Source organism: Symphalangus syndactylus, chromosome 2 (assembly GCF_028878055.3).
Source record: "Symphalangus syndactylus isolate Jambi chromosome 2, NHGRI_mSymSyn1-v2.1_pri, whole genome shotgun sequence".
In the NCBI taxonomy this organism is placed as follows: Eukaryota; Metazoa; Chordata; class Mammalia; order Primates; family Hylobatidae; genus Symphalangus; species Symphalangus syndactylus.
In genome coordinates this window covers 37259776-37281614 of record NC_072424.2, presented here as the reverse complement: position 1 = coordinate 37281614, position 21839 = coordinate 37259776, and the positions used below count along the sequence as shown (strand labels likewise).

At 38.7% G+C, this 21839-nt stretch overlaps 1 protein-coding gene across 7 annotated transcripts in view; it reads left to right on the top strand.

The window, feature by feature from the left end:
• Positions 1–21839, top strand: part of BTRC (beta-transducin repeat containing E3 ubiquitin protein ligase) — a 214060-nt gene that overhangs the window by 26326 nt on the left and 165895 nt on the right. Inside the window, exon 1 of one of the 7 annotated variants that reach the window (XM_063627690.1) lies at positions 19076–19197. The exons of the other annotated variants lie outside the window; for them this stretch is intronic. The gene's annotated coding sequence lies outside the window, so the exon portion shown is untranslated. Of the gene's footprint in view, positions 1–19075; positions 19198–21839 lie in introns of those variants that run through there. 7 annotated transcript variants of the gene reach the window in all.

The window sequence follows — 21839 nt, the reverse complement described above, 5'->3', positions numbered from 1 at the left end:
GTGGTGATAATAATAAAATAACAATAATAATGGCAGCCAACACTTGTAGCTCAGTATATACCATGCAGGATTCTAGACACTATATATATATATATATATTTTTTTTTTTTTTTGAAATACATTTATTTATTTTTTTATTTATTATACTTTAGGTTTTAGGATACATGTGCACAATGTGCAGGTTTGTTACATATGTATCCATGTGCCATGTTGATTTCCCGCACCCATTAACTCGTCATTTAGCATTAGGTATATCTCCTAATGCTGTCCCTCCCCCCTCCCCCCACCCCACAACAGTCCCCGGAATGTGATGTTCCCCTTCCTGTGTCCATGAGTTCTCATTGTTCAATTCCCACCTATGAGTGAGAACATGCGGTGTTTGGTTTTTTGTCCTTGCGATAGTTTACTGAGAATGATGTTTTCCAGTTTCATCCATGTCCCCACAAAGGACACGAACTCATCATTTTTTATGGCTGCATAGTATTCCATGGTGTATATGTGCCACATTTTCTTAATCCAGTCTATCGTTGTTGGACATTTGGGTTGGTTCCAACTCTTTGCTATTGTGAATAGTGCCGCAATAAACATACGTGTGCATGTGTCTTTATAGCAGCATGATTTATAGACCTTTGGGTATATACCCAGTAATGGGATGGCTGGGTCAAATGGTGTTTCTAGTTCTAGATCCCTGAGGAATCACCACACTGACTTCCACAATGGTTGAACTAGTTTACAGTCCCACCAACAGTGTAAAAGTGTTCCTATTTCTCCACATCCTCTCCAGCACCTGTTGTTTCCTGCTTTTTTAATGATGGCCATTCTAACTGGTGTGAGATGGTATCTCACTGTGGTTTTGATTTGCATTTCTCTGATGGCCAGTGATGATGAGCATTTCTTCATGTGTTTTTTGGCTGCATAAATGTCTTCTTTTGAGAAGTGTCTGTTCATGTCCTTTGCCCACTTTTTGATGGGGTTGTTTTTTTTTTCTTGTAAATTTGTTTGAGTTCATTGTAGATTCTGGATATTAGCCCTTTGTCAGATGAGTAGGTTGCAAAAATTTTCTCCCATTCTGTAGGTTGCCTGTTCACTCTGATGGTAGTTTCTTTTGCTGTGCAGAAGCTCTTTAGTTTAATGAGATCCCATTTGTCAATTTTGGCTTTTGTTGCCATTGCTTTTGGTGTTTTAGACATGAAGTCCTTGCCCACGCCTATGGCCTGAATGGTATTGCCTAGGTTTTCTTGTAGGATTTTAATGGTTTTAGGTCTAACATTTAAGTCTTTAATCCATCTTGAATTAATTTTTGTATAAGGTGTAAGGAAGGGATCCAGTTTCAGCTTTCTACATATGGCTAGCCAGTTTTCCCAGCACCATTTATTAAATAGGGAATCCTTTCCCCATTTCTTGTTTTTGTCAGGTTTGTCAAAGATCAGATAGTTGTAGATGTGTGGTATTATTTCTGAGGGCTCTGTTCTGTTCCATTGATCTATATCTCTGTTGTGGTACCAGTACCATGCTGTTTTGGTTACTGTAGCCTTGTAGTATAGTTTGAAGTCAGGTAGCGTGATGCCTCCAGCTTTGTTCTTTTGGCTTAGGATTGACTTGGCGATGCGGGCTCTTTTTTGGTTCCATATGAACTTTAAAATAGTTTTTTCCAATTCTGTGAAGAAAGTCATTGGTAGCTTGATGGGGATGGCATTGAATCTATAAATTACTTTGGGCAGTATGGCCATTTTCACGATATTGATTCTTCCAACCCATGAGCATGGAATGTTCTTCCATTTGTTTGTATCCCCCTTTATTTCATTGAGCAGTGGTTTGTAGTTCTCCTTGAAGAGGTCCTTCACATCCCTTGTAAGTTGGATTCCTAGGTATTTTATTCTCTTTGAAGCAATTGTGAATGGGAGTTCACTCATGATTTGGCTCTCTGTTTGTCTGTGATTGGTGTACAAGAATGCTTGTGATTTTTGTACATTGATTTTGTATCCTGAGACTTTGCTGAAGTTGCTAATCAGCTTAAGGAGATTTTGGGCTGAGACGATGGGATTTTCTAGATATACAATCATGTCATCTGCAAACAGGGACAATTTGACTTCCTCTTTTCCTAATTGAATACCCTTTATTTCCTTCTCCTGCCTGATTGCTCTGGCCAGAACTTCCAGCACTATGTTGAATAGGAGTGGTGAGAGAGGGCATCCCTGTCTTGTGCCAGTTTTCAGAGGGAATGCTTCCAGTTTTTGCCCATTCAGTATGATATTGGCTGTGGGTTTGTCGTATATAGCTCTTATTATTTTGAGATACGTCCCATCAATACCTAATTTATTGAGAGTTTTTAGCATGAAGGGTTGTTGAATTTTGTCAAAGGCCTTTTCTGCATCTATTGAGATAATCATGTGGTTTTTGTCTTTGGTTCTGTTTATATGGTGGATTACATTTATTGATTTGCGTATGTTGAACCAGCCTTGCATCCCAGGGATGAAGCCCACTTGATCATGGTGTATAAGCTTTTTGATGTGCTGCTGGATTCGGTTTGCCAGTATTTTATTGAGGATTTTTGCATCAATGTTCATCAAGGATATTGGTCTAAAATTCTCTTTTTTGGTTGTGTCTCTGCCTGGCTTTGGTATCAGGACGATGCTGGCTTCATAAAATGTGTTAGGGAGGATTCCCTCTTTTTCTATCGATTGGAATAGTTTCAGAAGGAATGGTACCAGTTCCTTCTTGTACCTCTGGTAGAATTCAGCTGTGAATCCATCAGGTCCTGGACTCTTTTTGGTTGGTAAGCTATTGATTATTGCCACAATTTCAGAACCTGTTATTGGTCTATTCAGAGATTCGACTTCTTCCTGATTTAGTCTTGTGAGGGTGTATTTGTCGAGGAATTTATCCATTTCTTCTAGATTTTCTAGTTTATTTGCATAGAGGTGTTTGTAGTATTCTCTGATGGTAGATTGTATTTCTGTGGGATCGGTGGTGATATCCCCTTTTTCAATTTTTATTGCATCTATTTGATTCTTCTCTCTTTTCTTCTTTATTAGTCTTGCTAGCGGTCTATCAATTTTGTTGATCTTCTCAAAAAACCAGCTCCTGGATTCATTAATTTTTTGAAGGGTTTTTTGTGTCTCTATTTCCTTCAGTTCTGCTCTGATTTTAGTTATTTCTAGCCTTCTGCTAGCTTTTGAATGTGTTTGCTCTTGCTTTTCTAGTTCTTTTAATTGTGTTGTTAGGGTTAGACACTATATATATTAACTCACTTGATCTTCTCATCTTATTAGGTGTGTATTATTATTATCATCCTGATTTACAAATGTGGAAACCGAGGCACGGACAGGTTGTTACTTTTTCCAGATCAGTTTGTGAATGGCACAGCTGGTATTCCAGCTCATTCTAGCTCCAGAGTGAGTGTGGTTAATCATTGTGCTATACTAACCATGTTCCTTAATTTCCTCTTCTCTAAAATGAGAATAACAATAACTGTTCTGTCTACTGGGTTGAAGATCCAGTAAGAGAGTACACATAAAAGCACTTTGACATCACAGTGTACCATAAGTAGAAGTTATATGTCAACTGTAGAATTAACATGCACCTTAGGTAGGTATTATAGTTTTTTGGTGGGTGAGGGATGTTATCTTTTGACTTATTTTTGAGAAATATAATTTTGAAGAGAGGTGTGGATGGTGTCATTTGTTTTTCAACTCCTCAGAAAAATTATGAGAAACACACAATGATAACTCATATCCCTCACCTGGATTATCTAATTGTTAACATTTTGCCACATTTGACTTTTCCTAGTATATAGTTACACTTTCTTTCTAAATTATTTGAGAGAGTTGCAGACATGATATTTCACCTTCTGCATGTATTTTCTAAGAACAAGAGCATCCTCATTCCTAACCTCAATACAAGATCCCACTCAGGAAATTTAACACTGATCACCGATAACCTTTTATTATTTAATATACAGTTCATATCCAGAACCCCTAGTTGTCCTAAGAATGTCTTTTTTTTTTTTTTTTTTTTTTGAGATGGAGTCTTGCTCTGTTGCCTAGGCTGGAGTGCAGTGGCGTGATCTCAGCTCACTGCAAACTTTGCCTCCCGGGTTCAAGTGATTCTCCTGCCTCAGCTTCCCGAGTAGCTGTTATTACACGCACCTGCCACCATGCCCAGCTAATATTTGTATTTTTAGTAGAGATGGGGTTTCACCATGCTGGCCAGGCTGGTCTCGAACTCCCGACCTCAGGTGATCCACCTGCCTCAGCCTCCCAAAGTGCTGGGATTACAGGCATAAGCCACCGCGTCCGGCCCCTAAGAATGTCTTTTACAGCTCTTTAAAAAAAAAAAATCCAGGATCCAATCACGTTATGTATAATATCTCTTTAGTTTCCTTTAATTTACAGTAGTTTCCTAATGGTTTTTATTCATGAAATTGACATTTTTGAAGCGTTTGAGGTAGTTTTACAGAATGTCCCTCATTTGTTTTTGTCTGTTTTTCCATGATTAGATCAGGGTAAAAAAAATTTGGCAGGAGTATAATATATGCTGTGTTTTTTTTTCTTAGTGCACTACTACATCAGAAGGCATATAATGTCAGTTTGTTCCATTATTGGAGATACTGTTTGATCATTTATTAAGGTTGTATTCACTAGATTTCTCTGTTGTAAAGGTATATTTGTAAGTATTCAGAGGAGCAAACTTGGAGACTGTGTAAATATCTTATTTCACAACATTGTTTCACCCAGTAGTTTTACCATCCATTGGTGATTCTTCTGTGGTAGTTGTAAAATCAGCCTATTTATTTTTAGGTAGTTCTAAATAATTTTTTTCTTTCTCAATTTTGAAATGGTGACTGTTTTCTATTTTGGAAAGACATTACATGGGCTTTATCATCTTTATTTCATTTTTGAACTTAGACCAATTAAAGTATACTTTTTACATTGTAAAAAAGATAACTTTTATCTTTAGTGGAAAACACTACTAAAGCTGCTTAGAGAATTGAGTTAAGTTTTTAAGGGCTTTTTGTAACAAAAAGTACGTCTGAATTCCCTGGAGGACTTGTTGGGCCTTCCCTGGAGCTTTTTTTTTTTTAATCTGAGACAAGGTCTCACTCTTTCTCCCAGGTTCGAGTACTGTGGTGCTATCACAGCTCACTGCAGCCTTGACCTCCCAGGCTCAAGTGATCCTCCCACCTCAGCCTCCTTAGTAGCTGGGACTACAGGCATGCACCACCACCACGCCCAGCTAATTTTTGTATTTTTCATAGAGACAGGGTTTTGCCCATGCTGAGTGACATTCTTTAGGCCTGGGTTGGGGCCTGAGAATTTGCATTTCTAACTAGTTTACAGGTGATGCTGCTGGTTCTGGGACTACACTTTGAGAACTGCTGTGGCTTCTATAAGTCTTCCTTTTTTTTTTTTAAAGGCTAGTCAAGTTCTGAAACAATTAGTTGTAAACACCTGCACTTGCCATTCGAGCAGATATTTTGCTCATGATTATTTGGGCTGTTTTCTTCCTTTCTTCTTTTCTTTCTTCCTTTCTTTCCTTCTTTCCAGGCTGGAGTGCAGTGGTTCGATCATAGCTTATTGCAACTTTGAACGCCTAGGCCCAGGGAGCCCTCTCGCCTCAGCCTCCTAAAGTGCTGGGGTTACAGGCATGAGCCACTGTGCTGACCTTGGGCTACTTTTCTACTTGTTTGCTTTCTTTAATAGATATGAGAATAATATGGATATAGTATAGCAGAGTAAGTTGAAGTTTGTATTAGGGGATTTTGATGAATGTTGGGAAAATTTTGGCAATTGGCTAAATTACTGAATAGGATCTCATTAACCTAGCTAATTCAAAATTATCTATGTTGTAATGAAAATGGTTATAGGGTATTTTATCTATCTATTTATTTTTTAGAGATGGAGTCTTGCTATGTTGCCCAGGCTGGACTCAAACTCCTGGGCTCAAAAGTGATTCTTCTGTCTCAGCCTCCCAAATAGTTGCCGGTATGACAGGCTTGTATCACCATGCCCTGTCTAGGTTATTGTAAAACATATTTGTAGCATTTATATTTGTTGAATTTTCTTTACTTCGCTCAATGAAGTAACCAAATTAGGTATCCATAGTGATCAGTTTGTGCTTTCAGTATTTAAGTAATCCCTGTTATACTTTAGCAACTGGTTTTGTTAAGTCTGTGCAATTAGTAAAGCAAGTGGCAAATTTGTTACGTCATAGAGATTATTTTCACTTTACAGAAGTTGGCCATCAGCCCTCATTCTTTGATTCCCCTATTAGAAATACTATAAACATCAGAGAGAAGAGGATGACCTTAATATTTGCTTCCCAGGCTAAATCACAGCCTTGAAGCAGCTATTTATTTCCGAATAAAAAGTTTAATTTCATGCCCTGATTAGTGCCAGTACTTGCAGGTAGATATTTATACTGATTTGCCTTTGCCAATTACTTGCCGGTCAGCAGAACTATAGTTTCTTATGGGTAGTTTATGGCAAATTATAGTTCTAGTTAGTAAGTGCTGTGTGTTTTTTTAAAGTATGTATTTATGAGATACGAGTAGGAATCAGTCACTAAATTTTGGCCAGACTAGCAGTTGACTAACAGCTTTTTTTCAAAGGCTCAGGTTTGGACTAACAGTCCAGCCAATCAGCAGTAGGAAAGAATGAGCTCTTATTTTCAGTTGATTTGAAAATATACATAGGACCTAGAAAGAGTGGTTTCTGATGGAAAAGACCAAGGAGAGATTATTTTTCTTACTGAGAAGTAAAATACGTGGTAGTTAAAAATTGAGACCTTTGAGAGGCTTAAAAAATAGGAAGATCAACTGAGGACAAGACATAGAAGGTTTTGAAATTGTGGGACACTACTTAACTGAATTTTTAATTGCTTAATTGAAACCATGGAGTTTTAAAAACTTTTAAGATGAACTGGGGCCAGATTTGGTGGCTGTCACCTGTAATCCCAGCACTTTGGGAGGCTGAGGTGGGAGGATTACTTGAGGCCAGGAGTTTGAGACCAGCCTGGTCAACTTAGCAAGACCCATGTCTCTACAAACAGAACAAAACCAAACAAAATTAGCCTGGCATGGTGGTGCACACCTGTAGTCCCAGCTACTTGCTTTGAGGCTGCAGTGGGCTATGATTCCGCCACTGCATTCCAGCCTGGGGCACAGAGTGAGATCCTGTCTCTAAAAAAAGAAAAAAAAAATTAGCCGGGCGTGGTGGCGGGCACCTGTAGTCCCAGCTACTTGGGAGGCTGAGGCAGGAGAATGGCGTGAACCCGGGAGGTGGAGCTTGCAGTGAGCCGAGATCGCGCCACAGCACTCCAGCCTGGGTGACAGAGCGAGACTCTGTCTCAAAAAAAAACAAGAGAAAAAAAGTGAAACTGACTTTTTTTGAACTTGGATGAAGGATAGATGAGATGAATTGGAAGGAAGCAAAATACTATTTCCTTAATAAATGTATCATTTGCCTTATCTAAAATGTCACTAAATTTGCATGGAGTCATAGGATTTAAGAGTCTAGAAGGACCATCTAATTCAAGGCTTCTTTTTTTTTTTTAATTTAGTTTTTCTATTTTCTTTTGTTTTTTCTTCTTTTTTTTTTTTTCCCCATGTTCTTCTACTTGATAATTCAAGGCTTCTTAACCTTTTTTTGGTTATGGACTTCACTGAAAATCTAGTATTACAGGATCCTTCCTCTTCCCAGACATACACACACACACGTTTTGTACAAAATTTCAGGAGGTTCAGAAATCCCTGAATCCTATCTATGGACCCTGGGTTAAGAACCCTGATCTAGCTTATTTTTTGATTCTTGCATAGTATATTTTTATTTAAAAGGTTTTGCTGATAATTATTATTTTAATATAACTAAGTTGTGACCTGTTTTAATAAGGGTCTGACTATAAAACCTAAGCTTCATCATAAAGTGCCATTTTGAGAAGCTAATGAAATGTTGAGTATGTTGCCTAGTAGTGTCAGGAAAAATGGTACAGAGATGACTTGGCTGGTAGTTATCAAAAATCCTCCTAGAACATCCTGTTCTCATTCTCCTAGCTATTCAGGCAAGCAGCCACAATTAATCCCTGTCTATGATGAGATAATTTTACTTTTCAGGATATATGGACAGATACACTTAAATCCTTTGGTTATTATTCTACTGATATTGCCAGGACCTTTCTATTTTTATAAGTTTTATTAAAGATGTAGTATAACCAAGCAAATGCCCAGCAAGGTCAGTTTACTCTGTTTACTCTAGTGAGTACACTCTGCATCTAGAAGCATGTGGAATAAACTCTGTTCTGTCAAGGTCAGCCTTAAACATTGTCAACATGTTCACTTATTTATGCTCTGCAGTTCTGGGGAGGCCTGGGAAACATTTATCTTCTTTTCTGTTTCTTCATCCTCTTAAGATATCAACACTGACAATGCTATCTATCTAATTAGCTCATTCAAGAAGGACTTTTTTGTGATAATTTTAGATCATCAGTACACTTTGGCCAGAAAACCTGGTTTGGATTTTATCTTATGTTATCCCACATGCTACTTAGAAAAAGTTTTCATGAGATATCAATAAAAATTATTGTGGAAAACTTCTTTTTAAAAATGAGCACATGAAGAACCAAAGGCTTGTTTGACTTGCCAGTGTCACAATTGATGACAGCCTGAAGTAGAGCCCACATTTCCTAAGTCCAAATCTAGTTGGTGCTTTTCCGAGTCTTTGTTTTGTTTGTGGTTTAGCTTGTGTTTCTTGTACTGGATATGATTGATAGGTGAATTGGTGGGGGGTGTTCTTAATTAGTACTTTTGTGATTTGCTTAAGAAAGCCTTCCTTAAAGATCATGAAAATAGCCTCATATTTTCTACTAGAGACTTTTTGAGTTTTGGTTTTTACATTTAGAATTTTAGTCTTTGTAGAATTGATTTTTGGGTTTGATGTGAGAAAGGGATTCCATTTCACTTTTTTCTGTATGGATTTACAATGGCCCCCAGCATCATTTATTGGAAGAGCATGCATTCTCCACCAATCTGCAGTGTTATCTCCCTCATAAATCATGTCATTACATGCATTGATCAGTTTTTGGACTCATTCTGTTCTATTGTCCATTTATTTATATTAGTGCCACACTATCTTATTCATAGAGCTTTTTTTGGCAAATCTTTTCTAGTTTAAAAAATTCATATTAAAAATGTAACATAATAAGTACATATTTATGGGGTATATAGTGATATTGTGATACATATAGTGATCAGATTAGTAATTAGCATATGTATCTCAATCTTTTTTTTTTGTATTGGGAACATTCAATATTCTCCTTCTAGCTATTTGAACTATATAATATTTTATTGTTAATTATTGTCATTCTACAGCTGTAGAACACTAGAACACTAGGACTTATTCCTCCTATATAGCTCACACTGCTTTATAATACACCTTTTTTATGATAGTTAAGGTCTCATACCTTATTTTCTTCTTGGCTATTTGTGGCTTTTCATACCTTCATGGGACACTTTTTTTTTTTTTTTGAGATAGCCTCACTCTGTCACCCAGGCTGGAGTGCAATGGTGCGATCTCGGCTCACTGCAACCTCTGCCTCCTGGGTTCAAGCGATTCTCCTGCCTCACCTTCCTGAGTTGTTGGGATTACAGGTGCCCACCACCACACCCGGCTAATTTTTTTTTCTTGAGACGGAGTCTTGCTCTGTCGCCCAGGCTGAAGTGCAGTGGCGCAATCTCTGCTCACTGCAACCTCTGCCTCCCAGGTTCAAGCGATTCTCCTGCCTCAGCCTCCTGAGTAGCTGGGATTACAGGTGCGTGCCACCACGCCCAGCTAATTTTTGTATTTTTAGTAGAGACGGGGCTTTGCCATGTTGGTCAGGCTGGTCTTGAACTCCTGACCTCAGGTGATCTGCCTGCCTCGGCCTCCCAAAGTTCTGGGATTTCAGGTGTGAGCCACCATGCCCAGCCTTTGGGAATTTTTATAGATAGCTTGTCAAGTTCAAAAGCAACAAATACCTAAAGGCAAAAATATACTAAACCTATTGGGATTCAAGTTAGTTGATTCTTGATAGAAACCAAAGTATGGAGTTACTTCAAAATTAAAAACTAAAATTTGAGAACTTTTAGCTAGGAAAGATGGCTTTCTTTTGTTTTGTTTAGAGGAGAATCTTGCTCTGTTGCCCAGACTAGAGGGTAGTGGTGCAGTCATAGCTCATTGTAACATCAACCTCCTGGGCTCAAGTGATCCTCTTGCCTCAGCCTTCCAAGTAGCTAGGACTACAGGTAGCACTACACCACACCCAGCTAATTTTTATTTTATTTTATTTATTTTTTGTAGACACAGGGTCTCTCTCTGTTGCCCAGCTGTTCTCAAACTCTTGGCCTGAAACAGTCTTCCTGCTGTGGCCTCCCAAAGTGCTGGGATTACAGGCATGTGCCACCGCCCTGCCTGTGTTTATTGATTGATTGAGACAGGGTCCCATTCTGTTGCCCAGGCTGGAGTGCAGTGGCATGATGTCGGCTCACTGCCGCCTTGACCTCCTGGGTTCAAATGATCCTCCCACCTCAGCCTCCCAAGTAGCTGGGACTATGGGTGCCCACCACCACGCTTGGCTAATTTTTTTGCGTTTTTGTAGAGGTGGGGTTTTGCCATGTTGCCTAGGCTGGTCTTGAACTCCTGGCCTCAAGCAATCTGCCCACCTCAGCCTCTCAAAGTGCTGGGATTACAGGCATGAGCCACTGCACCCAGCCCAGCCTGTTTTATTCTTAATGTTAAGAGATAGTTGGATATGATCAAAGAGCACTTTATTGAGCCAGATCACTTAATAAGCATTTGACCTTTAGACAAGTCTTTTATTTATGTTAGAGTTTCTTAGCCCTTGGGCCTTGGCCCTCTTCTCTTTCCTGTCTATACTTTGTTCCTAGATGATCATCTATTCCTTTTGCTTTAAAATACCATCTGTGGGCTGATGATTTCTAATGGGCTAATAGTCTCTAACCCATCCTTTTACTGTGACTTCTAGCTTTATGTATTCAACTGATTATCCACTTGAATGTTGCATAATTATGATTTTGTGTGTGTGTGTGTGTGTGTGTGTGTGTGTGTGTGTGTGTTTTCTTTTGCTGATCTTCCCATCCTAATAATGGTGCCACCATTTATCCAGTTACTGAAGCCTGAAACCTGGAATCATCCTCTACTCATCACTTTTTCTTATGCCGATGTGCAATTCACAAGTTTATCTGTTCTACTTCCAAAATACATCTCAAATTCATCTACTCCTCTCTGCCTACACTGCTATCAACTTACTTTGGGTTATTATCATTTCTTTTATGGAAAAATTTAACAGTTTTCTAGCCACTCTCCCCTTTAAATCTAGTCTGTCTCCACACAATAGCCAGAGTGATCTTTCAAAGATCTAAAATGTTCTAATATCTTCCTTTTGGACTAAAGCTATGCATGGTAAACTTTGTTGTTTTGCCTGGCAGAGCTGGTCCTTTCCCACCTATGTCTTTGACCCTATTAGGTCATTACTCCCAGTCTTCAGTTACAGTCAAGTTACATTGGCCTTTTGCCAAACACCTTTTTTTTTTTTTTTTTTTTTTTTTTTTGAGACAGGATCTTTCTCTGTTGCCCAGGCTGGAGTGCCATGGAATAAACACAGCACAGCTCACTGCAGTCTTGACTTTCTGGGCTCAAGTGATCCTCCTGCCTCAGCCTCTGGAGTATCTGAGACCACAGGTGCACGCCACCATGCCTGGCTAATTTTTAAATTTTCTGTACAGACGGGGTCTCACTATGTTGCCCAGCCTGGTCTTGACCTCTTGGGTTCAAGCGATCTGTCTACCTCAGCCTCCCAAAGTGTTGAGATTATAGGTGTGAGCTAAATTTGCCAAACTTGCCAGACAACTATAAGGCCTTTGCATTGGCTGTTTTCTCCAACTCTGACTTTTTGCTTGAGTCCTTCATTTATCCTTTATATCTCAGTTCTAATCACCTACTTAGAGCCCACCCTATCTAAAGTAAATGCCCCTTTCCTTATTTGTCTATTATTTCTACTAGAAAAGAAAATAAAGCCCATGATAGTAAAATTTTGTGTTTTACTCTTGAGTATATCCCAGTGCATGACATGTGGTAGACAATAAATATTTGTGAAGTCACTCACTTTCTTTTTTTTTTCATTTTGTAAAATGGAAGCTGATGATAAACTGCCCATCCTGCTTCCTGGAGTCATTGTAGGGAATAAATCAAACAATGTTTATGGGAATAAATCAAACAACGTTTATCAGTTTTGATGTCCTGGTATGATTTTTTTTTTTTTTTTTGAAATGGAGTCTCGCTTTGTTCCCCAGGCTGGAGTGCAGTGGTGCAATCTCTGCTCACTGCAAACTTTGCCTCCCAGGTTCATGCCATTCTCCTGCCTCAGCCTCCTGAGTAGCTGGGGCTACAGGTGCCCGCCACCACGCCCGGCTAATTTTTTGTATTTTAGTAGAGACGGGGTTTCACCATGTTAGCCAGGATGGTCTCGACCTCCTGACCTCGTGATCCGCCCGCCTCGGTCTCCCAAAGTGCTAGGATTACAGGTGTGAGCCACTGCACCCGGCCTGGTATGATAATTTTTGATAAATGAGCTTTAGTTTTTTAAAAGACATTAGAGCAAATTTGAGAAAGTACAAAATAAAAAAAAGCACCCTGCAATCCCACACAACCACTTTTATTCAACTTTGTCTTAAAAAAAAAAAAAAAAAAAACTTTTAAGAGTGAATGTACTGTCCAGCACTCTTCTTTCTGATTTTCCTGTCCCAAGCAGCTTCCAAACACTTTAAGGAGGTACATCAGTTAAGATAGATTAATTTTATACTTTTTAAGACTTGTAGGGAATTTATTTATGTATTTTGAAACTTGCGTGGAAAGAAGTAAATACAAATGGTTCTTTTATCATATTTAGAAATTTTACTCTTGATAATTAAAGTTTTTATAAGAATTTTGCCTAAAGAACTTTTCTTGAAACTAGCCTGTATATAATCAGGATTTCTTGATATGGAATACAATCTGATTTGTCTTTTAAAACAACTTGTACAGGTTACTATTTATCCTGTGTGGTAACTACCGCTCCTGCTGTGATTCAACTATTTCAGCCCTTAAGCAGTTATATTAGGCTTGGGGAATAGTGTAATTTGAAGCCCTTGGAACATCTTTTTGAATTAGAAAAGCGATTCTTAAAAGAAATATATTCAACTGGGAGAACTACTTTTTTGAAATTTATTACTTTGGAATATATAAAGTTTGGTCATCTTTGGAAGTAGAGATCTAATTTAACAGCAAATGGAGTTTATAATACTAAAATATAGTAATGTTTGCAAATAAAATTCTTTGTTTTTGTGTCTTAGGTTAATAAATTGTCTTTGAGTCAATTGTTACAACAAATACCAAATGGAAAAATTGCTTTCATTTCTTAGCATAGGCACAACCTTTGTAGTTCAGCCTTCCCAAAATGCTCTCTGTTCATCTGGTGTACTTTGGAGCTGATTCAGAGACTCTATAAAAATGGCAATGTTGACATGTACCTTAATTTGCTATGTTCTTTTAAAAATAAATTTGAGAAATTTGCTCTCTAGAACAGTAGCCTCCTAACCCATCAGAAACATTTTAAGGACTTATCCTAAATATTTTTACTTCTTAATTTGCAAATTGTAGGCTGGGCGCGGTGGCTCGAGCCTGTAATCCCAGCACTTTGGGAGGTCGAGGCGGGTGGATCACTAGGTCAGGAGATCGAGACCATCCTGGCTAACACGGTGAAACCCCGTCTCTACTAAAAAATACAAAAAAATTAGCCGGGCGTGTTGGCGGGTGCCTGTAGTCCCAGCTACTCAGGAGGCTGAGGCAGGAGAATGGCGTGAACCCAGGAGGTGGAGGTTGCAGTGAGCCGAGATCGCGCCACTGCACTCCAGCCTGGGGGACAGAGAAAGACTCCGTCTCAAAAAAAAAAAAAAAAAAAAAATTTGCAAATTGTACTCATGCCCTGCCATCGTTAGCTACTATATTAAGGCACAATATATATACTTAGGGTAAATAAATATAAATAAGTAAATATATATGTGTAAATTGTGTCCAGATAGTTGTAATGATAATGTCTTTTGTTTATTCACATATGGTTAGTTCAATATTATTTTTACCTTGTAAAGTGACTAATGAAGGGCTTGTGCAAAGAATTAGAGAAGAGTCAATTGACAGTTTACTTAAACTAATTTTTTTTTTTTTTTTTTTTTTTGAGACGGAGGCTTGCTCTGTCGCCCAGGCTGGAGTGCAGTGGCACGATCTCAGCTCACTGCAACTTCCGCCTCCCGGGTTCAAGTGATTCTCTTGCCTCAGCCTCCCATGTAGCTGGGATTACTGGCGTGTGCCACCATGCCCAGCTAATTTTTGTATTTTTGATAGTGACTGGGTTTCACCATGTTGGTCAGGCTGGTCTCGAACTCTTGGCCTCGTGATCTGCCCGCCTTGGCCTCCCAAACTGCTGGGATTACAGGCATGAGCCACTGCACCCAGTGAAAATATTCTTAAATTCTGAGCACACTTCAGTTTTTTACAATATGCCCAAAGAGAATGAATGAGGGAAGAAACCATTGGCAACCCCTTTGTGTTGTGGAATTCCCAATCTTCAGTAAGTGACATTTAACCATCTAACATCAGATTAGGGGAACACATAATCAAAAAAATTTTTAAAGATTATTTTTTAAACTAAAAATTAATTAAAATTAAGTTTTTTTGTTGTTTTCTTTTTGAGACAGAGTTTCGTTCTTGTTGCCCAGGCTGGAGTGCAATGGTGGCGCAGTCTTGGCTCACTGCAACCTCCGCCTCCCAGGTTCAAGTGATTCTCGTACCTCAGCCTCCCAAGTAGCTGGGATTACGGGTGCCCACCACCACACCTGGCTAATTTTTTTGTAGTTTTAGTAGAGACAGGGTTTCACCATGTTGGCCAGACTGGTCTCCAACTCCTGACCTCAGGTGATCCACCTGCCTCGGCATCCCAAAGTGCTGGAATTATAGGTGTAAGCTACCGCGCCCGACCAATTAAAAGTTTTAATACTCCCCCTATAGTGTTATATATGTATACATAGGTTTTCATCCATGGTCCTGGTTCATAACTCCCATATCCCTTTTTATGGTCTTTTGTTAATAATGTTGGGTGTGTTAGGCCTCAGCCGCAGACCTCAGGAAATAGTCTTTCTCCTGCCCTTCTTTCACCTGCCCCAGGGCAGGACTCTAATCTTCCCCCACCTCCTTTCTGATTGTGGATCTTAAGACCCTCCACTTAGAGGGTCCCACCTCATACCCTCGTGGGAGGAAGGAATGCTTCCATAAAAACTCAAGAGGACTGGGTTTGGAAAGCTTCTGGATAGCTGAACACATGGAGATCCCTGGAGGGTGGTGTGCCCAGGGAGTCATGGCAGCTCTGAGCCCCTTCCCCCATACCTTGTTCTATGGGTCTCTTCATCTGTATTCTTTGCAATATCCTTTATAATAAACCAGCAGATATAAGTGTTTCCCTGAGTTCTGTGAGCCACTTCAGCAAATAAATTGAACCCACAGAGGGGATCATGGTAACCCCAACTTGAAGCCAGTCAGTCAGAAGCTCCAGAGGCCCAGAGTTGTGACTGATATCTAGGGATATGGGGGACAATCTTGGAGCTCTCAAGATGAGGCCCCAGGCTCTCTTTTAAGGGGTGTTCTGGATAAGTCATAGCAGTTAACAAGAATGCTAGGACATACAGGGACAGATAATTCATCAGTCCTGTCAAAGTACATCACAAAAATCCAGTATCCTGATTCCAACAGCATTTCAGTCTTGGGGTTAGGGTTGAAGTTAGACAAAGCAAAAACAAAAACAACCCACATTTGGTCACAGATAAGTCTTCTGTGTTGATGATTATTGTAGTGTGAGTGTAGTGGAAAAACACGAGGTTAGAAAGTGTCTTTCCCTACACACTCCCCCACCCTGGAGGATCATCTTGCCTGCCTCCTGGCATGTGTACACCCTGCTTTGGAAATCACCTTGCCTCACACAAGGGATGAAGATGCATTGTGGCAGAATTGAGTTCTTTGTCTTTTCTCATTTTCTCTCCAGATTTCATATATTGTTGAAAAGCAGTCGAATGAGAAAACTCATCTTTCGAACAAGCATAGCCAGTGTAATGCAGACTTCGTAGACTGTAGAGCATGTCCCTCTAAAACTGAGTGTATAATTGAGTCTGTACCTAGGACTTCCAGGGCTTTTAGTAATTAAATGATAGATTTTATAGAACGCAGACATTGTTTAGCTAAAAAGAGATATTTCCATCTCAATTCTATTTAGAAGATATTATGGAGCTAGAGGTGGAGATCTATGACTAAGGGTATGTTGAATTTTTTTATTAAAGAAGGAGACTCTGGTAATTTATTTTTTATGATAATGCATTCTTTCAATTTGGAAATGGTTCAAGTAGGAACTCAATTATTTTCAAATGTAAATTTTGGAAACGGGATATTTTTAGATCTAATTGCTGATGACTAATATAATGAATCTTTATAAAAATACTATTTTGTATCTTGGAGGTTGGGGGACGTATAGATGTCCCTTAAAATCATTGAAAAAGTACTCTTTTTGCAGCATCCTGCTTGCCTGGCTTGTGGATTTCACCTTGTTTCTGTTGGGGATATTTGTTTCTTAAATAAGGATTTTTGTCTATTTAAAGACTCAGTTGTCTAGTTTCAAAGGTAAAGCTTAAAGCAGGTCCTTCTTCCGCTTCCCCACTCCACAAAATATATAGTCACAGACTGACTAGTTACGAGTAAACCAAAAGCAAACTGCCTCTTAATCTAGGAACAGAGAAGAAATAAAAGAAGTCCCTATTTCAGATAGAGTAAGGGTTAAAATTCTTACCAGTCTGGGCAGGGTATAACACTCTTGAGAAGAGTGATGAGGGCTTTCCCAGTAGCCTGCAGTTCCCCGTAGAGTAGTACATGGCTAGACTTGTCAGATCAGGGCAAGAATAGCAATTTGACTAGTGAGTTCCAGCAGGTGTAACAGCAAAAGCACAGATTTCTTACACATACATGTAATGCATCTCTGCTTATAGCAGACTGCCCTTGAGATGAGGCCTGAGGTGTTCTGGATGAGTCATAGCAGTTACCAAGAATGCTAGGACATGCACGCACAGATAATTCACCATTCCTGTCAGTGTGCATCACAAAAATCTAGTCTCACATGATTCCAACAGCAGTAGCTCCTAAATTCACGTTATTGCACTGTAACAAAATTGTATCAACTTGTGTATAGCCTAGGATCTACTGGCTTCAGCTAATGTAGAAGTCATTATCAATCACTAGGTGTCATTTGCTTGGGGAGTTGAGGCCTCACACAGAGGGATTTTCCTGAGGTTTCCTACCAATACAGCAAACTAAGGAAAGAAGGCAGAGTTGGAGAGAGATGGGGTTTTGTATATTATTTCAGCCCATTCCGTTGGTTTAATTTTCATGTGAGAGTCTAGCCAGGCAGGCTAGGATTGGAAATTATTTTGTCTGACTCTTTGCCCCCCTTTTTTCCCAACACCCTCTGTGCTGTTGTTCTCCCTCCCTTGACTGTAAGTAGTGTAACCCTCCCTTTTGCTCCAGCTGCTTTATTTTCATTATCATTGTCTAGGAGTTCCTCATTTTCCTGAGTGTGGAAAAGATTCTAAAGAAAAGACCTTGATCCAGTAATTAATTTTGCTCTTAACATTTATAGACCCTTCTTCTCCTTAATAAAAATGGCTAAAATACAAATTGTTAAATTGTTATTTCAGAATTTGAAATAACAGTGGATTTTTTTCTTTAAAAAATGAACTTAAAATGATCAGCTATGAAAGATCTTAGATTTATTTTTGGTTCTCAGGTTTGGTTAATAAATTATATTTTTCAGTTCATTGCATACTACAAAATTTATTAAATTATCTCAGCTGTGATTAAAATTAAAATGTATCTTGTTACATTAGTATTTGAAAATTAGTTCTATCCTGTAAAAATACTACCATATTATGAATAATCTTTTACATGCCTGTAGGGAACTAATGGGAAATTTAGTAATATTTGCATATTTTTTCCTTAAATAGTAGTAATATTTCCATGTTTTGTTTGTAAGCAACAAATATGTATATATATATTCATAGGTATTTTTTATATGATGGGAGAAGGTTTTGTTTTTGTTTTTTGCCTCAGCTTTCTCAGCTATAGGGAGAGGTTTTTTAATATATCTTTGTTAGTTGATCAAAGTTATAAGGGATCTGAACTTAGTGATTTAAGCTATTAAAGATAACCTTTTGCATACACAAAGTTCTGTTATAGCGAATACTGGTACAACAAAAAGTCATTAACAATAGAGTTCTTTAAAAAAGACACTGTCTTTGCTCTCATTTCCCAACATGATGGACCTAGTAATGGATATGGTGATCTAGTAGCTAGAATATTTTAAAATTTTTATACTGCCAATTAGAATAATGCTTTTCTTTCATTTTTGTCAGTGAATGTGAGTTTTTATAAATGCTCATTTTATACTGTAAAAGTAGTTGAACTTTATGAATTTCTGCAAGATTCTGCCACTATGCGAAAACTTGAATGGGAGGTGAAGTTTTTTTGTTTTTTTTTTTTTTTTTTTTTTTTTTTTTTTTGGTAGAGACATGGTCTCACTGTGTTGCCCAGGATGGTCTCGAGCAAGGTAAAGATTTTAAATGGAGTTCAGCTAGTATTAAGCCCACTACTCACTTGTTCTGTGGTACTCTTAACAAATAATGTTGGATTACGACAGCAAAATATGTAGTATAGAACTATTTTCATTTTTGATCTACTTAGGACAGATATTAATGGACACTTTCCCATAGCTCATAATCATGTTGATATTGCTGTCTCTTGTTTGTGAAAGTCTGTGGAAACATCAGTCACTACTAACGGTAGACAGTCTTTAGATTTCAGCAGATATTCAGCAGGGTTTGTTGATGTTTGTTTTTACGTGATGAAAGTCCCTATCAAAGTAATTCTATCTCCAAAAGATTTTTTTTTTTTTTTTTGAGGTGGAGTCTCACTCTGTTGCCCAGGCTGGAGTGCAGTGGCGTGATCTTGGCTCACCGCAACCTCCGCCTCCCGGATTCAAGCAATTCTCCTGCCTCAGCCTCCAGAATAACTGGGATTACAGGTGTCTGCCACCACGCCTGGCTAATTTTTGTATTTTTAGTAGAGACGAGGTTTCACCATGTTGGCCAGGTTGGTCTCAAAGTCCTGACCGCAGGTGATCCACTCGCCTTGGCCTCCCAAAGTGCTGAGATTACAGGCATGAGCCACCACACCCAGCCTCTCCAAAAGATTTTAAAGTTGGGTGTTATGTTATTGAAATAAAATTCTTATATAAATTCTCTTATATACTTTGTTAGTGGGGAAATCCAGTATCCTTAAGAATACAATCCTAAAATAAAGTTGTTACATATTGGAGAAAGGCAGAGTAATTGTGTTGTTATGGCAACTCAAATGGGGAAAATGAAAACAGCACAGATAAGCTGCATCCTGTTGTCATGGCAACCATAGTTGTGGAAATGATTAAAGCTAGTCTAGAAAGGATGTATTGCAGCTTTAGTCCATTGAAAGTAAATAGTGTAAGAAAAGACAGTGAGAATTGGTTTTTGACAAAAGGTAAATCCCTCTGGTGCCACAAGTTGCTAGTACCACCATGAATAGACAGATTTCTGTCCTTTCTAATTGTGTTTCAACTCAATTTTATTGCCTCAGATCGTAATTGTGCTATGAAGGAAAGAAATGTAATAACTATGAAAAGCTTGTGAATAATGATTTTTTTTGGTAGCAAATTTAGAAAGCAAAGTTAGGAAATGTAATTATTGAAAATGACTTTTTAAATATAGGGTGTTTTCCTTTCCTCTTTCCCCCATTTCTCACCCAGTGCTTAATTTTCATTTTTTTCATACCCTCTTACTGTACCATTTTAGTCTTAAGTGTTGAATTGTAATGTAAATCTCTAATACCATGGCAATTGGTAAGGCATCACATGCAGCATTATGATTGCCTATGAACAGATGGATTTGATGATAAATGATAAACATCCTTTAAGTGTGAATAAATTTATTTTAGCTCTATCTTTCAAACTTTCTCTGTAATCAAAGCTTCTTAAGTGTTTTTAAAAATGCAGTTATTTCCTTCCCAAATTCCACTTGCTCGTCATAGCAAGATATTTCATCCTAGTGGATGTTAGGAATAAACCTGATGAAAACTGTGGTCTTTGTTCAGCAGCTGGCTGCTTGCACAGGTTTTTGTGGTAATGGAATCGGCATCTCTGTATTAGAGTATTGATCTGCTGCTTGGTAGGTACTATGTAAAATAAGTCTTCTAGTAAAGATGTATTAAAGTGGTTTAAGAGCAGTTTCTATTACAAATAAGGTGGAAGAAGGTGGAGTTCTGTAAGACCGGACACATGCTGTAAATATCCATAAAACTAAGTATTTTATCTAAAAATGTGTGCTGAAATTTTCTTTTTTTGAGACTGAGTCTTGCTCTGTTGCTGGAGTACAGTGGCGCGATCTCGGCTCGCTGCAAGCTCTGCCTTCCGGGTTCACACCATTCTCCTGCCTCAGCCTCCCGAGTAGCTGGGACTACAGGTGCCCACCACCACACCTGGCTAATGTTTTGTATTTTTTAGTAGAGACTGGGTTTCATCGTGTTAGCCAGGATGGTCTCAGTCTCCTGACCTCGTGATCCACCTGCCTTGGCCTCCCAAAGTGCTGGGATTACAGGTGTGAGCCACTGCGCCTGGCTGAAATTTTCTTATTTTAATTCATATTTAATTGTCCATAGTTGAACATTATCTGAGTATGAGTTGCCTACACTAATACCATCATCCTTTGCCCTTTAGTGGAGGATTTTATATTTGATGTTCCTGTGTTGTGGTTGAAAACTGCGTTGTGAACTCGTCAGTTATGAGAAATAATATTGACCATAGAAACAGTGTTTTAAAGTAATCCATTGAATATTTTCATGAAAATCTATGTTGATTTTGCCTGAGCATAAGTTGGTTTTCATCAATAACCTCTTCACTGTATACATTGCCTGGTTTTGCCTGGCTAACCGAAATCTGGCCTTTCATGTAGGTATAGAGAAGAAACCTTTTTTTTTTTTTTTTTTTTGAGAAAGAATCTCACTGTTTCCCAGACTGGAATGCAGTGGTGTGATCTTGGCTTACTGCAACGTCCGCCTCCTGGGCTCAAGCGATTCTCCTGCATCAGCCTCCTGAGTAACTGGGACTACAGGCATGTGCCACCATCCCCGGCTAATTTTTTTGTATTTTAGTAGAGATGGGGTTTCACCATGTTGGCCAAGCTGGTCTTGAATTCCTGACCTCAAATGACCCACCCACCTCGGCCTCCCAAAGTGCTGGGATTATAGGCGTGAGCCATCATGCCTGTCCAGAAACCTATTTTTAAAAAGAAGAAAAAGATGGAGGAGGAGAAGGGAGAACTGTAACTAAAATCACCTTTTTTTTTTTTTTTTTTAGAATTTTTAAAAAGCTCATTCCTGTTTGCCGTTATTTAATGGTAGCAGGTCATGTGTGACTCATGACTTAGGTCATACAACTTAGGCTATTAAATGGTTCAGATACCCAGCAAACAGTTCAAAGATTGCATTAACAAGCTAGCTAACATTTTGTAAAGGAGTTCAAAGTGAAAGACTGTCAGTACCTGTATTCCATGTGCCTAGCTATTGTTGCCCCACTGGAATGTAACAATGCAAGGATGTGAATCTCCCTTTCTCCTAACAGAAGTTTTTAAAGCTAAC